The following is a 17,291-nucleotide window of genomic DNA, read 5'->3' as shown; positions in this document are numbered from 1 at the left end:
TGCCCCCTTCCACCATAGTCCTCGATAATATTGTAGCGGTGCTTAGGCGAAGCCCTGCGACGGTAGTGCATCAAGATCGTCACCACGCCGTCGTGCTGAAGGAACTCTTCCCCGACACTTTGCTGGATCGGAGTCCGGGGATCGTCATCGAGCTGAACGTGTGCTAGAACTCGGAGGTGCCGTAGTTTCGGTGCTTGATCGGTCGGGCCGTGGAGACGTACGACTACATCAACCAAGTTAACGCTTCCGTTGTTGATCTACAAGGGTACGTAGATCACACTCTCCCCCTCTCGTTTCTATGCATCACCATGATCTTGCGTGTGCGTAGGAATTTTTTTGAAATTACTACGTTCTTCAACAGTGGCATCCGAGCCTAGGTTTTATATGTTGATGTTATATGCACGAGTAGAACACAAGTGAGTTGTGGGCGATATAAGTCATACTGCTTACCAGCATGTCATACTTTGGTTCGGCGGTATTGTTGGACGAAGCGGCCCGGACCGACATTACGCGTACGCTTACGCGAGACCGGTTCTCCCGACGTGCTTTGCACATAGGTGGCTTGCGGGTGACAGTTTCTCCAACATTAGTTGAACCGAGTGTGGCTACGCCCGGTCCTTGCGAAGGTTAAAACAGCACCAACTTGACAAACTATCATTGTGGTTTTGATGCGTAGGTAAGAGTGGTTCTTGCTTAAGCCCGTAGCAGCCACGTAAAACTTGCAACAACAAAGTAGAGGACGTCTAACTTGTTTTTGCAGGGCATGTTGTGATGTGATATGGTCAAGACATGATGCTAAATTTTATTGTATGAGATGATCATGTTTTGTAACCGAGTTATCGGCAACTGGCAGGAGCCATATGGTTGTCGCTTTATTGTATGCAATGCAATCGCGCTGTAATGCTTTACTTTATCACTAAGCGGTAGCGATAGTCGTGGAAGCATAAGATTGGCGAGACGACAACGATGCTACGATGGAGATCAAGGTGTCGCGCCGGTGACGATGGTGATCATGACGGTGCTTCAGAGATGGAGATCACAAGCACAAGATGATGATGGCCATATCATATCACTTATATTGATTGCATGTGATGTTTATCTTTTATGCATCTTATCTTGCTTTGATTGATGGTAGCATTATAAGATGATCTCTCACTAAATTATCAAGGAGTGTTCTCCCTGAGTATGCACCGTTGCGAAAGTTCTTCGTGCTGAGACACCACGTGATGATCGGGTGTGATAGGCTCTACGTTCAAATACAACGGGTGCAAAACAGTTGCACACGCGGAATACTCAGGTTATACTTGACGAGCCAAGCATATACAGATATGGCCTCGGAACACGGAGACCAAGGTCGAGCGTGAATCATATAGTAGATATGATCGACATAGTGATGTTCACAAATGAAACTACTCCATCTCACGTGATGATCGGACATGGTTTAGTTGATTTGGATCACGTAATCACTTAGAGGATTAGAGGGATGTTTATCTAAGTGGGAGTTCTTTAAGTAATATGATTAATTGAACCTAAATTTATCATGAACTTAGTACCTGATAGTATCTTGCTTGTTTATGTATGATTGTAGATAAATGGCCCGTGCTGTTGTTCCGTTGAATTTTAATGCGTTCCTTGAGAAAGCAAAGTTGAAAGATGATGGTAGCAATTACACGGACTGGGTCCGTAACTTGAGGATTATCCTCATTGCTGCACAGAAGAATTACGTCCTGGAAGCACCGCTGGGTGCCAGGCCTGCTGCTGGAGCAACACCAGATGTTGTGAACGTCTGGCAGAGCAAAGCTGATGACTACTCGATAGTTCAGTGTGCCATGCTTTACGGCTTAGAACCGGGACTTCAACGACGTTTTGAACGTCATGGAGCATATGAGATGTTCCAGGAGTTGAAGTTAATATTTCAAGCAAATGCCCGGATTGAGAGATATGAAGTCTCCAATAAGTTCTATAGCTGCAAGATGGAGGAGAATAGTTCTGTCAGTGAACATATACTCAAAAATGTCTGGGTATCATAATCACTTGACTCAACTGGGAGTTAATCTTCCAGATGATTGCGTCATTGACAGAATTCTCCAATCACTGCCACCAAGCTACAAGAGCTTCGTGATGAACTATAACATGCAAGGGATGGATAAGACGATTCCCGAGCTCTTCGCAATGCTAAAGGCTGCGGAGGTAGAAATCAAGAAGGAGCATCAAGTGTTGATGGTCAACAAGACCGCCAGTTTCAAGAAAAAGGGCAAAGGGAAGAAGAAGGGGAACTTCAAGAAGAACAGCAAGCAAGTTGCTGCTCAGGAGAAGAAACCCAAGTCTGGACCTAAGCCTGAAACTGAGTGCTTCTACTGCAAGCAGACTGGTCACTGGAAGCGGAACTGCCCCAAGTATTTGGCGGATAAGAAGGATGGCAAGGTGAACAAAGGTATATGTGATATACATGTTATTGATGTGTACCTTACTAATGCTCAGTAGCACCTGGGTATTTGATACTGGTTCTGTTGCTAATATTTGCAACTCGAAACAGGAGCTACGGATTAAGCGAAGATTGGCTAAGGACGAGGTGACGATGCGCGTGGGAAACGGTTCCAAAGTCGATGTGATCGCGGTCGGCACGCTACCTCTACATCTACCTTCGGGATTAATATTAGACCTAAATAATTGTTATTTGGTGCCAGCGTTAAGCATGAACATTATATCTGGATCTTGTTTGATGCGAGACGGTTATTCATTTAAATCAGAGAATAATGGTTGTTCTATTTATATGAGTAATATCTTTTATGGTCATGCACCCTTGAAGAGTGGTCTATTCTTATTGAATCTCGATAGTAGTAACACACATATTCATAATGTTGAAGCCAAAAGATGCAGAGTTGATAATGATAGTGCAACTTATTTGTGGCACTGCCGTTTAGGTCATATCGGTATAAAGCGCATGAAGAAACTCCATACTGATGGACTTTTGGAACCACTTAATTATGAATCACTTGGTACTTGTGAACCGTGCCTCATGGGTAAGATGACTAAAACGCCGTTCTCCGGTACTATGGAGAGAGCAACGGATTTGTTGGAAATCATACATACAGATGTATGTGGTCCAATGAATGTTGAGGCTCGTGGCGGATATCGTTATTTTCTCACCTTCACAGATGATTTAAGCAGATATGGGTATATCTACTTAATGAAACATAAGTCTGAAACATTAGAAAAGTTCAAAGAATTTCAGAGTGAAGTTGAAAATCATCGTAACAAGAAAATAAAGTTTCTACGATCTGATTGTGGAGGAGAATATTTGAGTTACGAGTTTGGTGTACATTTGAAACAATGCGGAATAGTTTCACAACTCACGCCACCCAGAACACCACAGCGTAATGGTGTGTTCGAACGTCGTAATCGTACTTTACTAGATATGGTGCGATCTATGATGTCTCTTACTGATTTACCGCTATCGTTTTGGGGTTATGCTTTGGAGACGGCCGCATTCACGTTAAATAGGGCACCATCAAAATCCGTTGAGACAACGCCTTATGAACTATGGTTTGGCAAGAAACCAAAGTTGTCGTTTCTGAAAGTTTGGGGCTGCGATGCTTATGTGAAAAAGCTTCAACCTGATAAGCTCGAACCCAAATCGGAGAAATGTGTCTTCATAGGATATCCAAAGGAGACTATTGGATATACCTTCTATCACAGATCCGAAGGCAAGACTTTTGTTGCTAAGTTCAGAAACTTTCTAGAGAAGGAGTTTCTCTCGAAACAAGTGAGTGGGAGGAAAGTAGAACTTGACAAGGTAACTGTACCTGCTCCCTTATTGGAAAGTAGTGCATCACAGAAAACTGTTTCTGTGACACCTACACCAATTAGTGAGGAAGCTAATGATAATGATCATGAAACTTCGGAACAAGATACTACTGAACCTCGTAGATCAACCAGAGTGAGATCCGCGCCAGAGTGGTACGGTAATCCAGTTCTGGAAGTCATGCTACTAGATCATGATGAACCTATGAACTATGAAGAAGCGATGGTGAGCCCAGATTCCGCAAAATGGCTTGAAGCCATGAAATCTGAGATGGGATCCATGTATGAGAACAAAGTGTGGACTTTGGTTGACTTGCCCAATGATCGTCAAGCAATTGAGAATAAATGGATCTTCAAGAAGAAGACTGACGCCGACGGTAATATTACTGTCTACAAAGCTCGACTTGTCGCAAAAGGGTTTCGGCAACTTCAAGGGGTTGACTACGATGAGACCTTCTCACCCGTAGCGATGCTTAAGTCTGTCCGAATCATGTTAGCAATTGCCGCATTTTATGATTATGGAATTTGGCAGATGGATGTCAAAACTGCATTCCTGAATGGATTTCTGGAAGAAGAGTTGTAACGATGCAACCAGAAGGTTTTGTCGATCCAAAGGGAGCTAACAAAGTGTGCAAGCTCCAGCGATCCATTTATGGACTGGTGCAAGCCTCTCGGAGTTGGAATAAACGCTTTGATAGTGTGATCAAAGCATTTGGTTTTATACAGACTTTTGGAGAAGCCTGTATTTACAAGAAAGTGAGTGGGAGCTCTGTAGCATTTCTGATATTATATGTGGATGACATATTACTGATCGGAAATGATATGGAATTTCTAGATAGCATAAAGGGATACTTGAATAAGAGTTTTTCAATGAAAGACCTCGGTGAAGCTGCTTACATATTAGGCATAAAGATCTATAGAGATAGATCAAGACGTTTAATTGGACTTTCACAAAGCACATACCTTGACAAGATTTTGAAGAAGTTCAAAATGGATCAAGCAAAGAAAGGGTTCTTGCCTGTGTTACAAGGTGTGAAGTTGAGTCATACTCAATGCCCGACCACTTCAGAAGATAGAGAGAAAATGAAAGATGTTCCCTATGCTTCAGCCATAGGCTCTATCATGTATGCAATGCTGTGTACCAGACCTGATGTGTGCCTTGCTATAAGTCTAGCAAGGATGTACCAAAGTAATCCAGGAGTGGATCACTGGACAACGGTCAAGAACATCCTGAAGTACCTGAAAAGGACTAAGGATATGTTTCTCGTATATGGAGGTGACAAAGAGCTCATCGTAAATGGTTACGTTGATGCAAGCTTTGACACTGATCCGGATGATTCCAAATCGCAAACCGGATAAGTGTTTACATTAAACGGTGGAGCTGTCAGTTGGCGCAATTCTAAACAAAGCGTCGTGGCGGGATCTATGTGTGAAGCGGAATACATAGCTGCTTCGGAAGCAGCAAATGAAGGAGTCTGGATGAAAGAGTTCATATCCGATCTAGGTGTCATACCTAGTGCATCGGGTCCAATGAAAATCTTTTGTGACAATACTGGTGCAATTGCCTTGGCGAAGGAATCCAGATTTCACAAGAGAACCAAGCACATCAAGAGACGCTTCAATTCCATCCGGGATCTAGTCTAGGTGGGAGACATAGAGATTTGCAAGATACATACGGATCTGAATGTTGCAGACCCGTTGACTAAGCCTCTTCCACGAGCAAAACATGATCAGCACCAAGGCTCCATGGGTGTTAGAATCATTACTGTGTAATCTAGATTATTGACTCTAGTGCAAGTGGGAGACTGAAGGAAATATGCCCTAGAGGCAATAATAAAGTTATTATTTATTTCCTTATATCATGATGAAAGTTTATTATTCATGCTAGAATTGTATTAACCGGAAACATAATACATGTGTGAATACATAGACAAACAGAGTGTCACTAGTATGCCTCTACTTGACTAGCTCGTTAATCAAAGATGGTTATGTTTCCTAACCATGGACAAAGAGTTGTTATTTGATTAACGGATCACATCATTAGTTGAATGATCTGATTGACATGACCCATTCCATTAGCTTAGCACCCAATCGTTTAGTATGTTGCTATTGCTTTCTTCATGACTTATACATGTTCCTATGACTATGAGATTATGCAACTCCCGTTTGCCAGAGGAACACTTTGTGTGCTACCAAACGTCACAACGTAACTGGGTGATTATAAAGGAGCTCTACAGGTGTCTCCAAAGGTACATGTTGGGTTGGCGTATTTCGAGTTTAGGATTTGTCACTCCGATTGTCGGAGAGGTATCTCTAGGCCCTCTCGGTAATGCACATCACTTAAGCCTTGCAAGCATTGCAACTAATGAGTTAGTTGCGGGATGATCTATTACAGAACGAGTAAAGAGACTTGCCGGTAACGAGATTGAACTAGGTATAGGATACCGACGATCGAATCTCGGGCAAGTAACATACCGATGACAAAGGGAACAACGTATGTTGTTATGTGGTCTGACCGATAAAAGATCTTCGTAGAATATGTAGGAGGCAATATGAGCATCCAGGTTCCGCTATTGGTTATTGACCGGAGACGTGTCTCGATCATGTCTACATTGTTCTCGAACCCGTAGGGTCCGCACGCTTAAGGTTACGATGACGGTTATATTATGAGTTTATGCATTTTGATGTACCGAAGGTTTTTCGGAGTCCCGGATGTGATCACGGACATGACGAGGAGTCTCGAAATGGTCGAGACATAAAGATTGATATATTGGAAGCCTATGTTTGGATATCGGAAGTGTTCCGGGTGAAATCGGGATTTTACCGGAGTACCGGGAGGTTACCGGAACCCCCCGGGAGCTATATGGGCCTTAATGGGCCTTAGTGGAAGAAGAGGAGAGGCAGCCAGGGCTGGACCGCGTGCCCCTCCCCCCTAGTCCGAATAGGACAAGGAGAGAGGGGGCCGGCGCCCCCTCCTTCTCTCTCTCTCTTTTCCCACCTCGCGAATCCTATTCCAATTAGGAAAGGGGGACTCCTCCTGGCGCGCCTCTCCTGGCCGGCCGGCCCCCCTCCCTTGAACCTTTATATACGGAGGCAGGGGCACCCCTAGAGACACAAGTTGATCCACGTGATCATATTCTTAGCCGTGTGCGGTGCCCCCTTCCACCATAGTCCTCGATAATATTGTAGCGGTGCTTAGGCGAAGCCCTGCGACGGTAGTGCATCAAGATCGTCACCACGCCGTCGTGCTGATGGAACTCTTCCCCGACACTTTGCTGGATCAGAGTCCGGGGATCATCATCGAGCTGAACGTGTGCTAGAACTCGGAGGTGCCGTAGTTTCGGTGCTTGATCGGTCGGGCCGTGGAGACGTACGACTACATCAACCAAGTTAACGCTTCCGTTGTCGATCTACAAGGGTACGTAGATCACACTCTCCACCTCTCGTTGCTATGCATCACCATGATCTTGCGTGTGCGTAGGAATTTTTTTGAAATTACTACGTTCCCCAACACGACCACCGCAGAAGATAGAGAGAAAATGAAAGATGTTCCCTATGCTTCAGCCATAGGCTCTATCATGTATGCAATGCTGTGTACCAGACCTGATGTGTGCCTTGCTATAAGTCTAGCAGGGAGGTACCAAAGTAATCCAGGAGTGGATCACTGGACAACGGTCAAGAACATCCTGAAATACCTGAAAAGGACTAAGGATATGTTTCTCATATATGGAGGTGACAAAGAGCTCATCGTAAATGGTTACGTTGATGCAAGCTTTAACACTGATCCGGACGATTCTAAATCGCAAACCGGATACATGTTTTTACTGAATGGTGGAGCTGTCAGTTGGTGCAGTTCTAAACAAAGCGTCGTGGCGGGATCTACACGTGAAGGAGAGTACATAGCTGCTTCGGAAGCAGCAAATGAAGGAGTCTGGATGAAGGAGTTCATATCCGATCTATGTGTCATACCTAGTGCATCGGGTCCAATGAAAATCTTTTGTGACAATACTGGTGCAATTGCCTTGGCAAAGGAATCCAGATTTCACAAGAGAACCAAGCACATCAAAAGACGCTTCAATTCCATTCGGGATTTAGTCCAAGTGGGAGACATAGAAATTTGCAAGATACATACGGATCTGAATGTTGCAGACCTGCTGACTAAGCCTCTTCCACGAGCAAAACATAATCAGCACCAAGGCTCCATGGGTGTTAGAATCATTACTGTGTAATCTAGATTATTGACTCTAGTGCAAGTGGGAGACTGAAGGAAGTATGCCCTAGAGACAATAATAAAGTTATTATTTATTTCCTTATATCATGATAAATGTTTATTATTCATGCAAGAATTGCATTAACCGGAAACATAATACATGTGTGAATACATAGACAAACATAGTGTCACTAGTATGCCTCTACTTGACTAGCTCGTTGATCAAAGATGGTTATGTTTCCTAACCATAGACATGAGTTGTCATTTGATTAACGGGGTCACATCATTAGGAGAATGATGTGATTGACTTGACCCTTTTCGTTAGCTTAGCACTTGATCGTTTAGTTTGTTGCTATTGCTTTCTTCATGACTTATACATGTTCCTATGACTATGAGATTATGCAACTCCCGTTTACCGGAGGAACACTTTGTGTGCTACCAAACGTCACAACGTAACTGGGTGATTATAAAGGTGCTCTACAGGTGTCTCCGAAGGTACTTGTTGGGTTGGCGTATTTCGAGATTAGGATTTGTCATTCCGATTGTCGGAGAGGTATCTCTGGGCCCTCTCGGTAATGCACATCACATAAGCCTTGCAAGCATTGCAACTAATAAGTTAGTTGCGGGATGATGTATTATGGAACGAGTAAAGAGACTTGCCGGTAACGAGATTGAACTAGGTATTGAGATACCGACGATCAAATCTCGGGCAAGTAACATACCGATGACAAAGGGAACAACGTATGTTGTTATGCGGTCAGACTGATAAAAGATCTTCGTAGAATATGTGGGAGCCAATATGAGCATCCAGGTTCCGCTAATGGTTATTGGCCGGAGACGTGTCTCGGTCATGTCTACATTGTTCTCGATCCCTCGCACGCTTAACGTTACGATGACAGTTTCATTATGAGTTTATATATTTTGATGTACCGAAGGTTGTTCGGAGTCCCGGATATGATCACGGACATGACAAGGAGTCCCGAAATGGTCGGGACATAAGATCGATATATTAGACGGCTATATTCGGACACCGGAAGTGTTTCGGGTGATTTCGCAGAAAACCGGAGTGCCGGAAGGGTTACCGGAACCCCTCGGGCAAGTATTAGGCCTTAGTGGGCCTGAGGGGAGAGAGAGGGCAGCAGCCCAGGAGGTGGCGCGCCCCCTCCCATGGGGAGTCCGAATTGGACTAGGGGAGGGGGGCGCGGCCCCTCTTTCCCTCTCCCTCTCCCTCTCTTTCCTTCCCCCTTCCCTCTTCCTAGTTGGACTAGGAAAGGGGAGCCCTACTCCTACTAGGAGGAGGACTCCCCCCTCCTTGGCGCGCCTCAAGGGCCGGCCGGCCTCCCCCCTTGCTCCTTTATATACAGGGGCAGGGGGGCACCTCTAGACACACAAGTTGATCTTCGTGATCGTTCTCTTAGCCGTGTGCGGTGCCCCCCTCCACCATAATCGTCGATAATATTGTACCGGTGCTTAAGCGAAGCCCTGCGACGGTAGAACATCAAGATCGTCACCACGCCGTCGTGCTGACGGAACTCTTCCCCGATACTTTGCTGGATCGGAGTCCGGGGATCGTCATTGAGCTGAACGTGTGCTAGAACTCGGAGGTGCCGTAGTTTCGGTGCTTGATCGGTCGGGCCGTGAAGACGTACGACTACATCAACCGCGTTGTGCTAATACTTCCGCTTCCGGTCTACGAGGGTACGTAGACAACACTCTCCCTCTCGTTGCTATGCATCACCATGATCTTGCGTGTGCGTAGGAATTTTCTTTGAAATTACTACGTTTCCAACATTATCTTCCCCTTATGACATGAATTGAAGATTTGGAAAACAAACTCTTACCACTCCGGCCATCCCTCCTCAACTCTTCATGATATAGTGCTCTCATCAAAGCCCAAATATGTTGTAGTGACATACAAGTGACGCAACAATATCATTAGGAATTACAACACAAGGGGTTAAAGCAACCCGTAATTAATTGCAAATTGATGAAGCGGGTCAATTAGGGTCCTCCCATGTTTCTGAGGACTACATGAACTATGCATAATCCACACACAAAATTATCAGCTGGGGCATAATTATTTTGTTCATGGTTTGAATAGACAAATATATAGCCCACTAATAAACACATGTAAATTATCAATCAATTAGTATAAAAGAAGCAACACTCTGAATGGGTATGGGTACAAAGATTGCACAACACTGGTCGATGGAGTCGAGGGAGACAATTGTGTAGATGGCACGGACACTGCCTTCAGTGTCTTAGTGATGACAATAATAGTTACACCAAATGCCCCCACCCCACCCACACAGAACTGGTGGAGGAGGAAGATTCCAGCCTTCCCATGAGGATCTTTCGTTCAAGCTTTGTCTCGAACGTTGCGGTCAAAAATCAAGATATGTCATGATAGTTGGGAGATCGTGTTGTAAAAAATGGCAGCCAAGGCAGACTCCTATGCGAGCTGCACAACATGGGCACCTCATGCCACCAACCCACATGCTCCCACTAGCAACCCCCTTGTCCTTCTAGGACACCTCCTTGTGCCAGTATTTCATATTACTTTTATGTTTTTTGGAATATTTTGAAACTTCCTAACAATTTTCATTTTTCTGTAAGTGCAGTGCCTGACCAGTGTAATTCTACTAAAACAATGGATACTTGATAAGATATGATCAAAACAAGTAAAATAACAAGTGAAAAATGGCATCATTACTTGTTATATGATGCAAAATTTAGTATTAATGACACTATACTATCATGTGGGCTATGCCTACCATTTGATCAAATAATTTGATAGTTTTTGGTGCCTAGACTATATAATTGGAAGATGGGTGTGCTGAGGAATAGCTAAATTATACTCGGGTCCCGCTTGAGTCCTACATGGCATCCACATGGACGGTCAACACAAGTCAAATATGGTCAACAGAAGTTCAAGCAAGATTTCATGGGCCCAAGCAGTCCACCTCGGTCAAAAAGTAAAAAAAGTCAAAGATGAAGGCAATGAAACCCAAGTCCAAGTGGAAAGCCTTCATATGATGTAGGGAATTCTCCGTCCCATGGGCCATAATTTCCCTCCTAGCCCACCATGGGCCCATATACCCATGGACTAAAAATTATCATGTTTTACCCTCCCACCTCCTCACCACAATGGTAGCATTGTTCATTTGTCAAGGATCCCTAGGCTATAAATAGCCTCCATGGGCATGTGACCCATTCAATCCTATTTGAATAGAAATCAAGAGGAAAGTCACTCCCCCCTCCTTAGAAGCAAGGTTCAAGGGTAGCGGGATTTTAAGTCCGAGGGACATTGAAAGGCTCGGACCATCAGGAGTTGTGGGAATTCAGAAGCAGTCGCGTTATAAATGTATCATGCACCGATCACTACTCTTCCTCATATAGGAAATAGGTCGCGCTCTCACGAGAAAATTGGACTTGTTCCAATGCCGTGCCACTTTGTCTATATATTAAAACCTTTGCTATAAGGCCATCAGGCACACACCCGTTTATATTTCATTAACCATGCTACTAAGAATACCCCTAGTTGAAAGTTATTTCCACAACAACACTAAGGAGGTAGGACGACCATAGGATGAAACAAATTAATTTGTTTGTCTAGTCCGAGCAATATATTTTCATACTTAATTTTCACATTGACTTTATAGAAGTAAACAACACTAGGATACCACAATTTGCCACTTGTGAATAACTTGGTGCAAAAAAAAATTTTAAATTCTCTCATGCGGGACACTGACATCGACTTATAGGAGTAAATACGGTTCAAATTAGGTATGTCTATCGTGCCCCATCCGCCGATGTGGCTCTCGGCGACATTGAAGACATCATGTGAGATCCACGAGATTGATGTTGTGGTTGTCTTCAACCTCTCCCAGATGCAAATCCTTTGGTTCCTCTCTCGACACAAAAATAAATTTCCTCAGAGTTGTCCCACTCAAATCCATTATCCCGCCGTTGTATATTAAACACTCATCTCGCTGGCATGGACACATCATTCATAATTCCACATCATCTTTTTTTTACTATTTACTATAGGGCAAAAAACCTATAGCCTTGAAATTTTATTAAAATCAATACAATTTAAATTATTTACAAGGGCCAACAGCCCAAAGAAACTGGAAAACTACACTAATACAACTTACCTTTTATGGTGGGAGGTAAGTAACACCGGGATACATCAACTCCACACCATGTTGTAGGAGGATGAAACCTATTGGAAGCCCGGAGTACAACTGGAGAGTGTCGAAGGTTTAGACTTAGCTAACAATGTAGGATTATCAAAGGTGTACACTTAGTTAACAATGAGAAACTTTGACGGGGAACTCTACCAGTAGGCTAGTCACACACCTTGGTGATCTTTTTTTTTAAACGAAGGCAAAAAAATTCATATTTGATTAAGAGGAGAATAGAGTTTGTTTGTGTTACAACACCCCAAGATACAAAAGGCAATTACTCTCATGGCATGATTAAACCCAACTTTGTTTGCACCTGCGGCCACCCATAGAGCCGTTGTCCTTCTTGATATCCTAAACAATAACCATTGGTGGCGTGCATTTGTGGCCAAAGACACGAGCATTCTGCTCGTTCCAAATGGCCCATGAGGTTAAAATTGCAAGCGAGGCCATGGCCTTCCTGTTAGGAACAGAAGCGTCGAAGAACCCAATCCACCAGTCCTTGGTGGACCACATAGGTGGAGCCATGTGAAAGAATCAATGTGTTCTAACTGCAGCCAATCCTTGACTGTGAACCTGCACTTGAATAGAAGGTGATCCACTGATTACAACACTTTCTTACAGAGAGGGCAAAGGCCACAGCTCGGCCACCCCCTCTTAGCCAACCTATCCGTAGACCACACTCGATTTTGCACAACTAACCAAGCGAAGAATTTGACCTTAGGTAGCGCCTAGACCTTCCAAACCGTGCATAACATGAGGGGCCGTCTCAATCCCATTAACTAGATTTTGTACGAGGACATCGTCGAGTAAAGGCCACTAGTGGTGTGCTTCCAAGTGATGTCGTCCTCCATGTCTTCATGAAGCTGAAAATCATGCAGAGTAGCCCAAAGCTCTAGAAACTACTTGAAGTGCATGATGGCGAAGTTGGCGGACATGTTTACTTTAGATATCCAAACGTCGTCCTTCAAGGCTTGCCTAATTTTCCAGTTTTTCCTCTTGGACATCTTAAAGATTAATGGTGCAATGTCTTTGGGCTTCCGTCCCATCACCCAGGGGGTGACCTAGAAGAGTGTGCGAGCACCAGTGCCAATTGTGATGGTCGTGGAGGCATACAAGAAGTCACGGTCAGCCTCATTGCAAGGGTTACCCAACCCAATCCATGCACTAAAAAATTTGCTCTATTTTGCGATGTTTCACTTGTGTCACGTAAAAACATTTTTCGTCATGGAAAATACCACAGTGACATTTTTGAGGTGTCACCCCCACCGTCACTGAAGCGCCGTCATAAGAAAATAAAATCTTGATGGTACCACTTCCTCCATCACGCAATATCGTGTCTTAGGTGACAAACCCAAAATTGTCACCGATGGGCGTTTATGGTGATGGATCAGAATGTCACCTACGATAGGCCAATCTGTCACCTAAGATCATTTTTGGTGACGATAATCTATCAACAGTGATCGGTCTGCGGGTTTGACCAGTCAAAGATTCTGACAAGTGAAGCTAGCAGTTGCTGACGTGGCTGCTTCCATGTGGGTCCGCCATGGGTTTTATCGTCGACGGTCCCGTTAGTAATAACTCGGTGTCAGTTTTGACCAATCAACACTACTGGCATATGGGCCCAGAGATGATGATGTGTCTGCTTACATGTGGGACCAAGCATTGTTTTTCAGTGATGATGTGTTGTTTGACCGGTCAACGATTCTGGCATGTGGGCCCATTGTACTGCTGACGTGGATGCTGGCAGGTGGGTCCATACATGGGTGACGTGGCTTCTTACATTTATGGAAAACAAAGATGAAAAGCAAATTAAGGAGTAGTGCAGGTGCAACAAAACGAATCAAGCCCTTGTAACTTTTTTTCATCCAAGCAAGACTGCTTGTCATTTACCGATTATTACTTCATTACTAACTTTCCAGTTGGCAGGAATGGGACTTAACCTTAGTTGGCAAAGCACAAATCATTTTTTTGCAAGGACGAAGGAATACCTTTTGCTTATATATAAAAATACTTAAATAATAAAAGGAAATGTGGTTCTGATATGGAGGAAGTCTTCTTATTTTACGTTAAAGTGTCGGCTTATCTTCAGTGAATAGCATGACTGGAAGAAGGCGGGTGCAGGAGCGCTAGATAGATTTGTGAGACATTAGCCTTTTCCTTTTCTAGGTGTTTGGAGTGTTGTTTCTTCTTTAGCTTGTTGTTCGCAACGAGTAGGGATTATTGTAATTGGACTTCGAAACTGCATGCAAAAAATGCAATATGTTCATAGTTGATGAAACGCACACCATCCAATTCATGATTTAAAAACAAGAGAACGAGATAATGACTTTTTTGACATTTGTAACTACATTCTCATTTCTTTTTTTGATCTCATGACTTTTTATGTGGTCGAAAAATGGATGAGATCAGAAAGGTAGGCGGATGACTTGACCATAAGGTCAGATGTTTTCGTGAGCAGTAAGCAGCGGATCTTCCTTTTTCGGGGGAAAACCGGTGACCCTTTTAGCGTGTTAATTGTTTCAACGGGGCGGCCTTCTTCATTCGGTAGACCCGGTTGAGGTGGTTTTCATTTACCAGCGTGTAGGTGGTCTAAATTCCTATGACTGAGTCTTTCTGGCCCTGTGAACATATTTTCTCGAGAGCCTCTCTAATCGGTGAAAAGTGGTAGGTATCCACTAACGGCTATTCTTGGCTCGGCTCTGATACCGCAATTCTCGGACGAGTCAGTAGTTGGGCACTGGACCTGCCCCTTCAGACCTAGAGAACGTGTGACCTGTGTGACACTAGGTCAGGGTTTGGTGAACCAATAGGTTGCTCCTTCGCAATACCCCGGACCGGGATTTCGTGTACTCTAAAAGAAAAGCCTGAGCGACGTGCGCAGGTACATGGCACAACGAGTCTCTAGTGTGTCGAAATATCACGCTTAGCTCTCGCACCGAAGTTGCAACTCCCGTCTACGTGCATGTGTTTATATGTGTAAGTGTACTGTCATAAAAAAAAACTCTCGCCCAAAGTTGCAAGTCCATCCGCCCTGCCTTTGGCAGAATGGCAGCCACCATATGTCCATATCTCTCTTTTCTTTTGTAATGCGAGACGACCACGACCCAGCCGCCATTGGTTTGGGCTGGAGTACACAAGGGGGGAAGCTAGCCAGGGACATAATATTGTAGGCGCCACTCTCCTTGCAAGTCCTTCTTTTCTCTTTCGAAAAGTTGTCACAGAATCATTTGTCGTTAGATTTTGTATGTATACAAAGCCAACCATACAAAACGAGTGCATGTTGGTCCTCTTGTCCGTTCCATTTCAATAAAATTAACCAACCTAACCAAAATGGTAAACAAAACGGAGGCTGCCCAGCAGCAGCGTGGCCACGGAGCAGACGTCGACCGGAGCGGCAAACTCTACGAGACGAAGACCTTGATCTCCAGCAGTCAATACTAAAGTTGAGCTGTCAAAAATGGGCAAAAATACATAAAAACACTATGTTTACGGGTTATTGTAATCGCACCGGTGAGTTGACCTGCTTTCACGTGATAGGCTGTTAGAAATCCATAGGGAAACTGAAGTAGATCAACAACAGGGACAGAAATCGTTGTTAACTAGTAGATCATCAAGAGGGGAAAACATTTGTAAAATAGGTCTACTGACTTAGTATCTACCAGGCTGTCACCTCACCTTCGCACTTGAACATGGATGATGCCATGATGGAGTACGTAGCAACAATCTACATAGGGTAGCGCATACCCATGTACTTCTTGTTACTTCAAAATCAAATTAAATAATACTTCCTTCGATCTCTAATAATTGTCGTTGATTTAGTACAAGGGAATAGTAGTTTCTTGCTTCTACAACATAGAAATGCCAAGACTGGTGATAGAACAACCATTAGGTGACACACACGAGTTAATTTGTTTGCCCGGTCCAGATAAATAGCATTTTTATTCATACTTAATTTTCACAACAGTTTGTAATAAATAAGCTTAACAGTCGTAAAACTATCAAACATTTGAAATATATTCAAGTCAGGGAGCATTTTTCATTCGGTGAGCACTTTAAAAGAAAACTCAACAGAGGGAAGTAGCTGCCGGACAGGAAGTCTTCCATGGATAGGGACGAAGCCCTAGGAAAAAGATTCCTTGGTGTCACTTCCATTGCAATTCTTTTCCTATATCTGTAAAAAAGATTACCACAAAACCTCATAGGTATGTAAGACTATTTGTATTTTTTGGCAGGGAATATATGTATTAGTACTAGACCATGTGATACTCCTTTCTTCTTGTTATTGTTAAAAACCGTATGGTAGCTGTATCTTTTTGTTCTGAGCAATGATTATGATTGATGACACACATGCTGCCATTCCAAAAGGCACATGTTTTTATGAAACCGCACAGTAGGACTACAATTTTTAAAATACTTTTGATATTAAACAAGAAGTCATTTATTCTTAAGTTGATGCTTTTTGTTCTGATCAATGAATGATGACGCACATGGTACCATTCCAAATGGCACATCAGCGCCACCCTGTCATGAAACCGTACGGTGAACTATGATATTTTAATAAGGGTCTGTTTAGGACGCATCTAGATGTGACATAATCATGTCACATCTAAGTTGTTTTTTGTTTGTTAGTTGTTTTCTTCTTTGTTTGTTGTTTTCTGTTTTGGGTTGACCAGACTCCAGAGGCAACACAGAGCCAGCGTCGCTCAAGCAGGTCATCGCTCCATTTGGGCAGGCCCATGAACCCACGACCGCATCAATGAGTGTGTACGTGTGTTAAAAAAAATGTGTGTTCAAAAAAAAATACAATTTGTTTACTCACACGAGTGTGTACGTGTGTTGTGTTCACTAGATTGTGTCCTACTGTCCTTAAGAAAAAAGATTATGCTGAGCAAAGAAAGCTAAATATTTGTTATGTAACTTTATTATGAATGGTTTTTCTCTCCAGCGCCTGTTTTATTTAAAATGTGAATAATTTCAGATATATATGAAAAATGTACGCTGTGTATGAAAAAAATAGACATCAAAACACGTACTAAAAAGATATTAATCATTGTATTTGAAAAAAAATGTTAATATGCATTAAAAAT

The sequence above is a fragment of the Triticum urartu genome, chromosome 5 (genome assembly GCF_003073215.2).
Source record: "Triticum urartu cultivar G1812 chromosome 5, Tu2.1, whole genome shotgun sequence".
Classification (NCBI taxonomy): domain Eukaryota; kingdom Viridiplantae; phylum Streptophyta; class Magnoliopsida; order Poales; family Poaceae; genus Triticum; species Triticum urartu.
The sequence above is the reverse complement of the archived record's forward strand: the minus strand, read 5'-3'. Positions refer to the sequence as shown.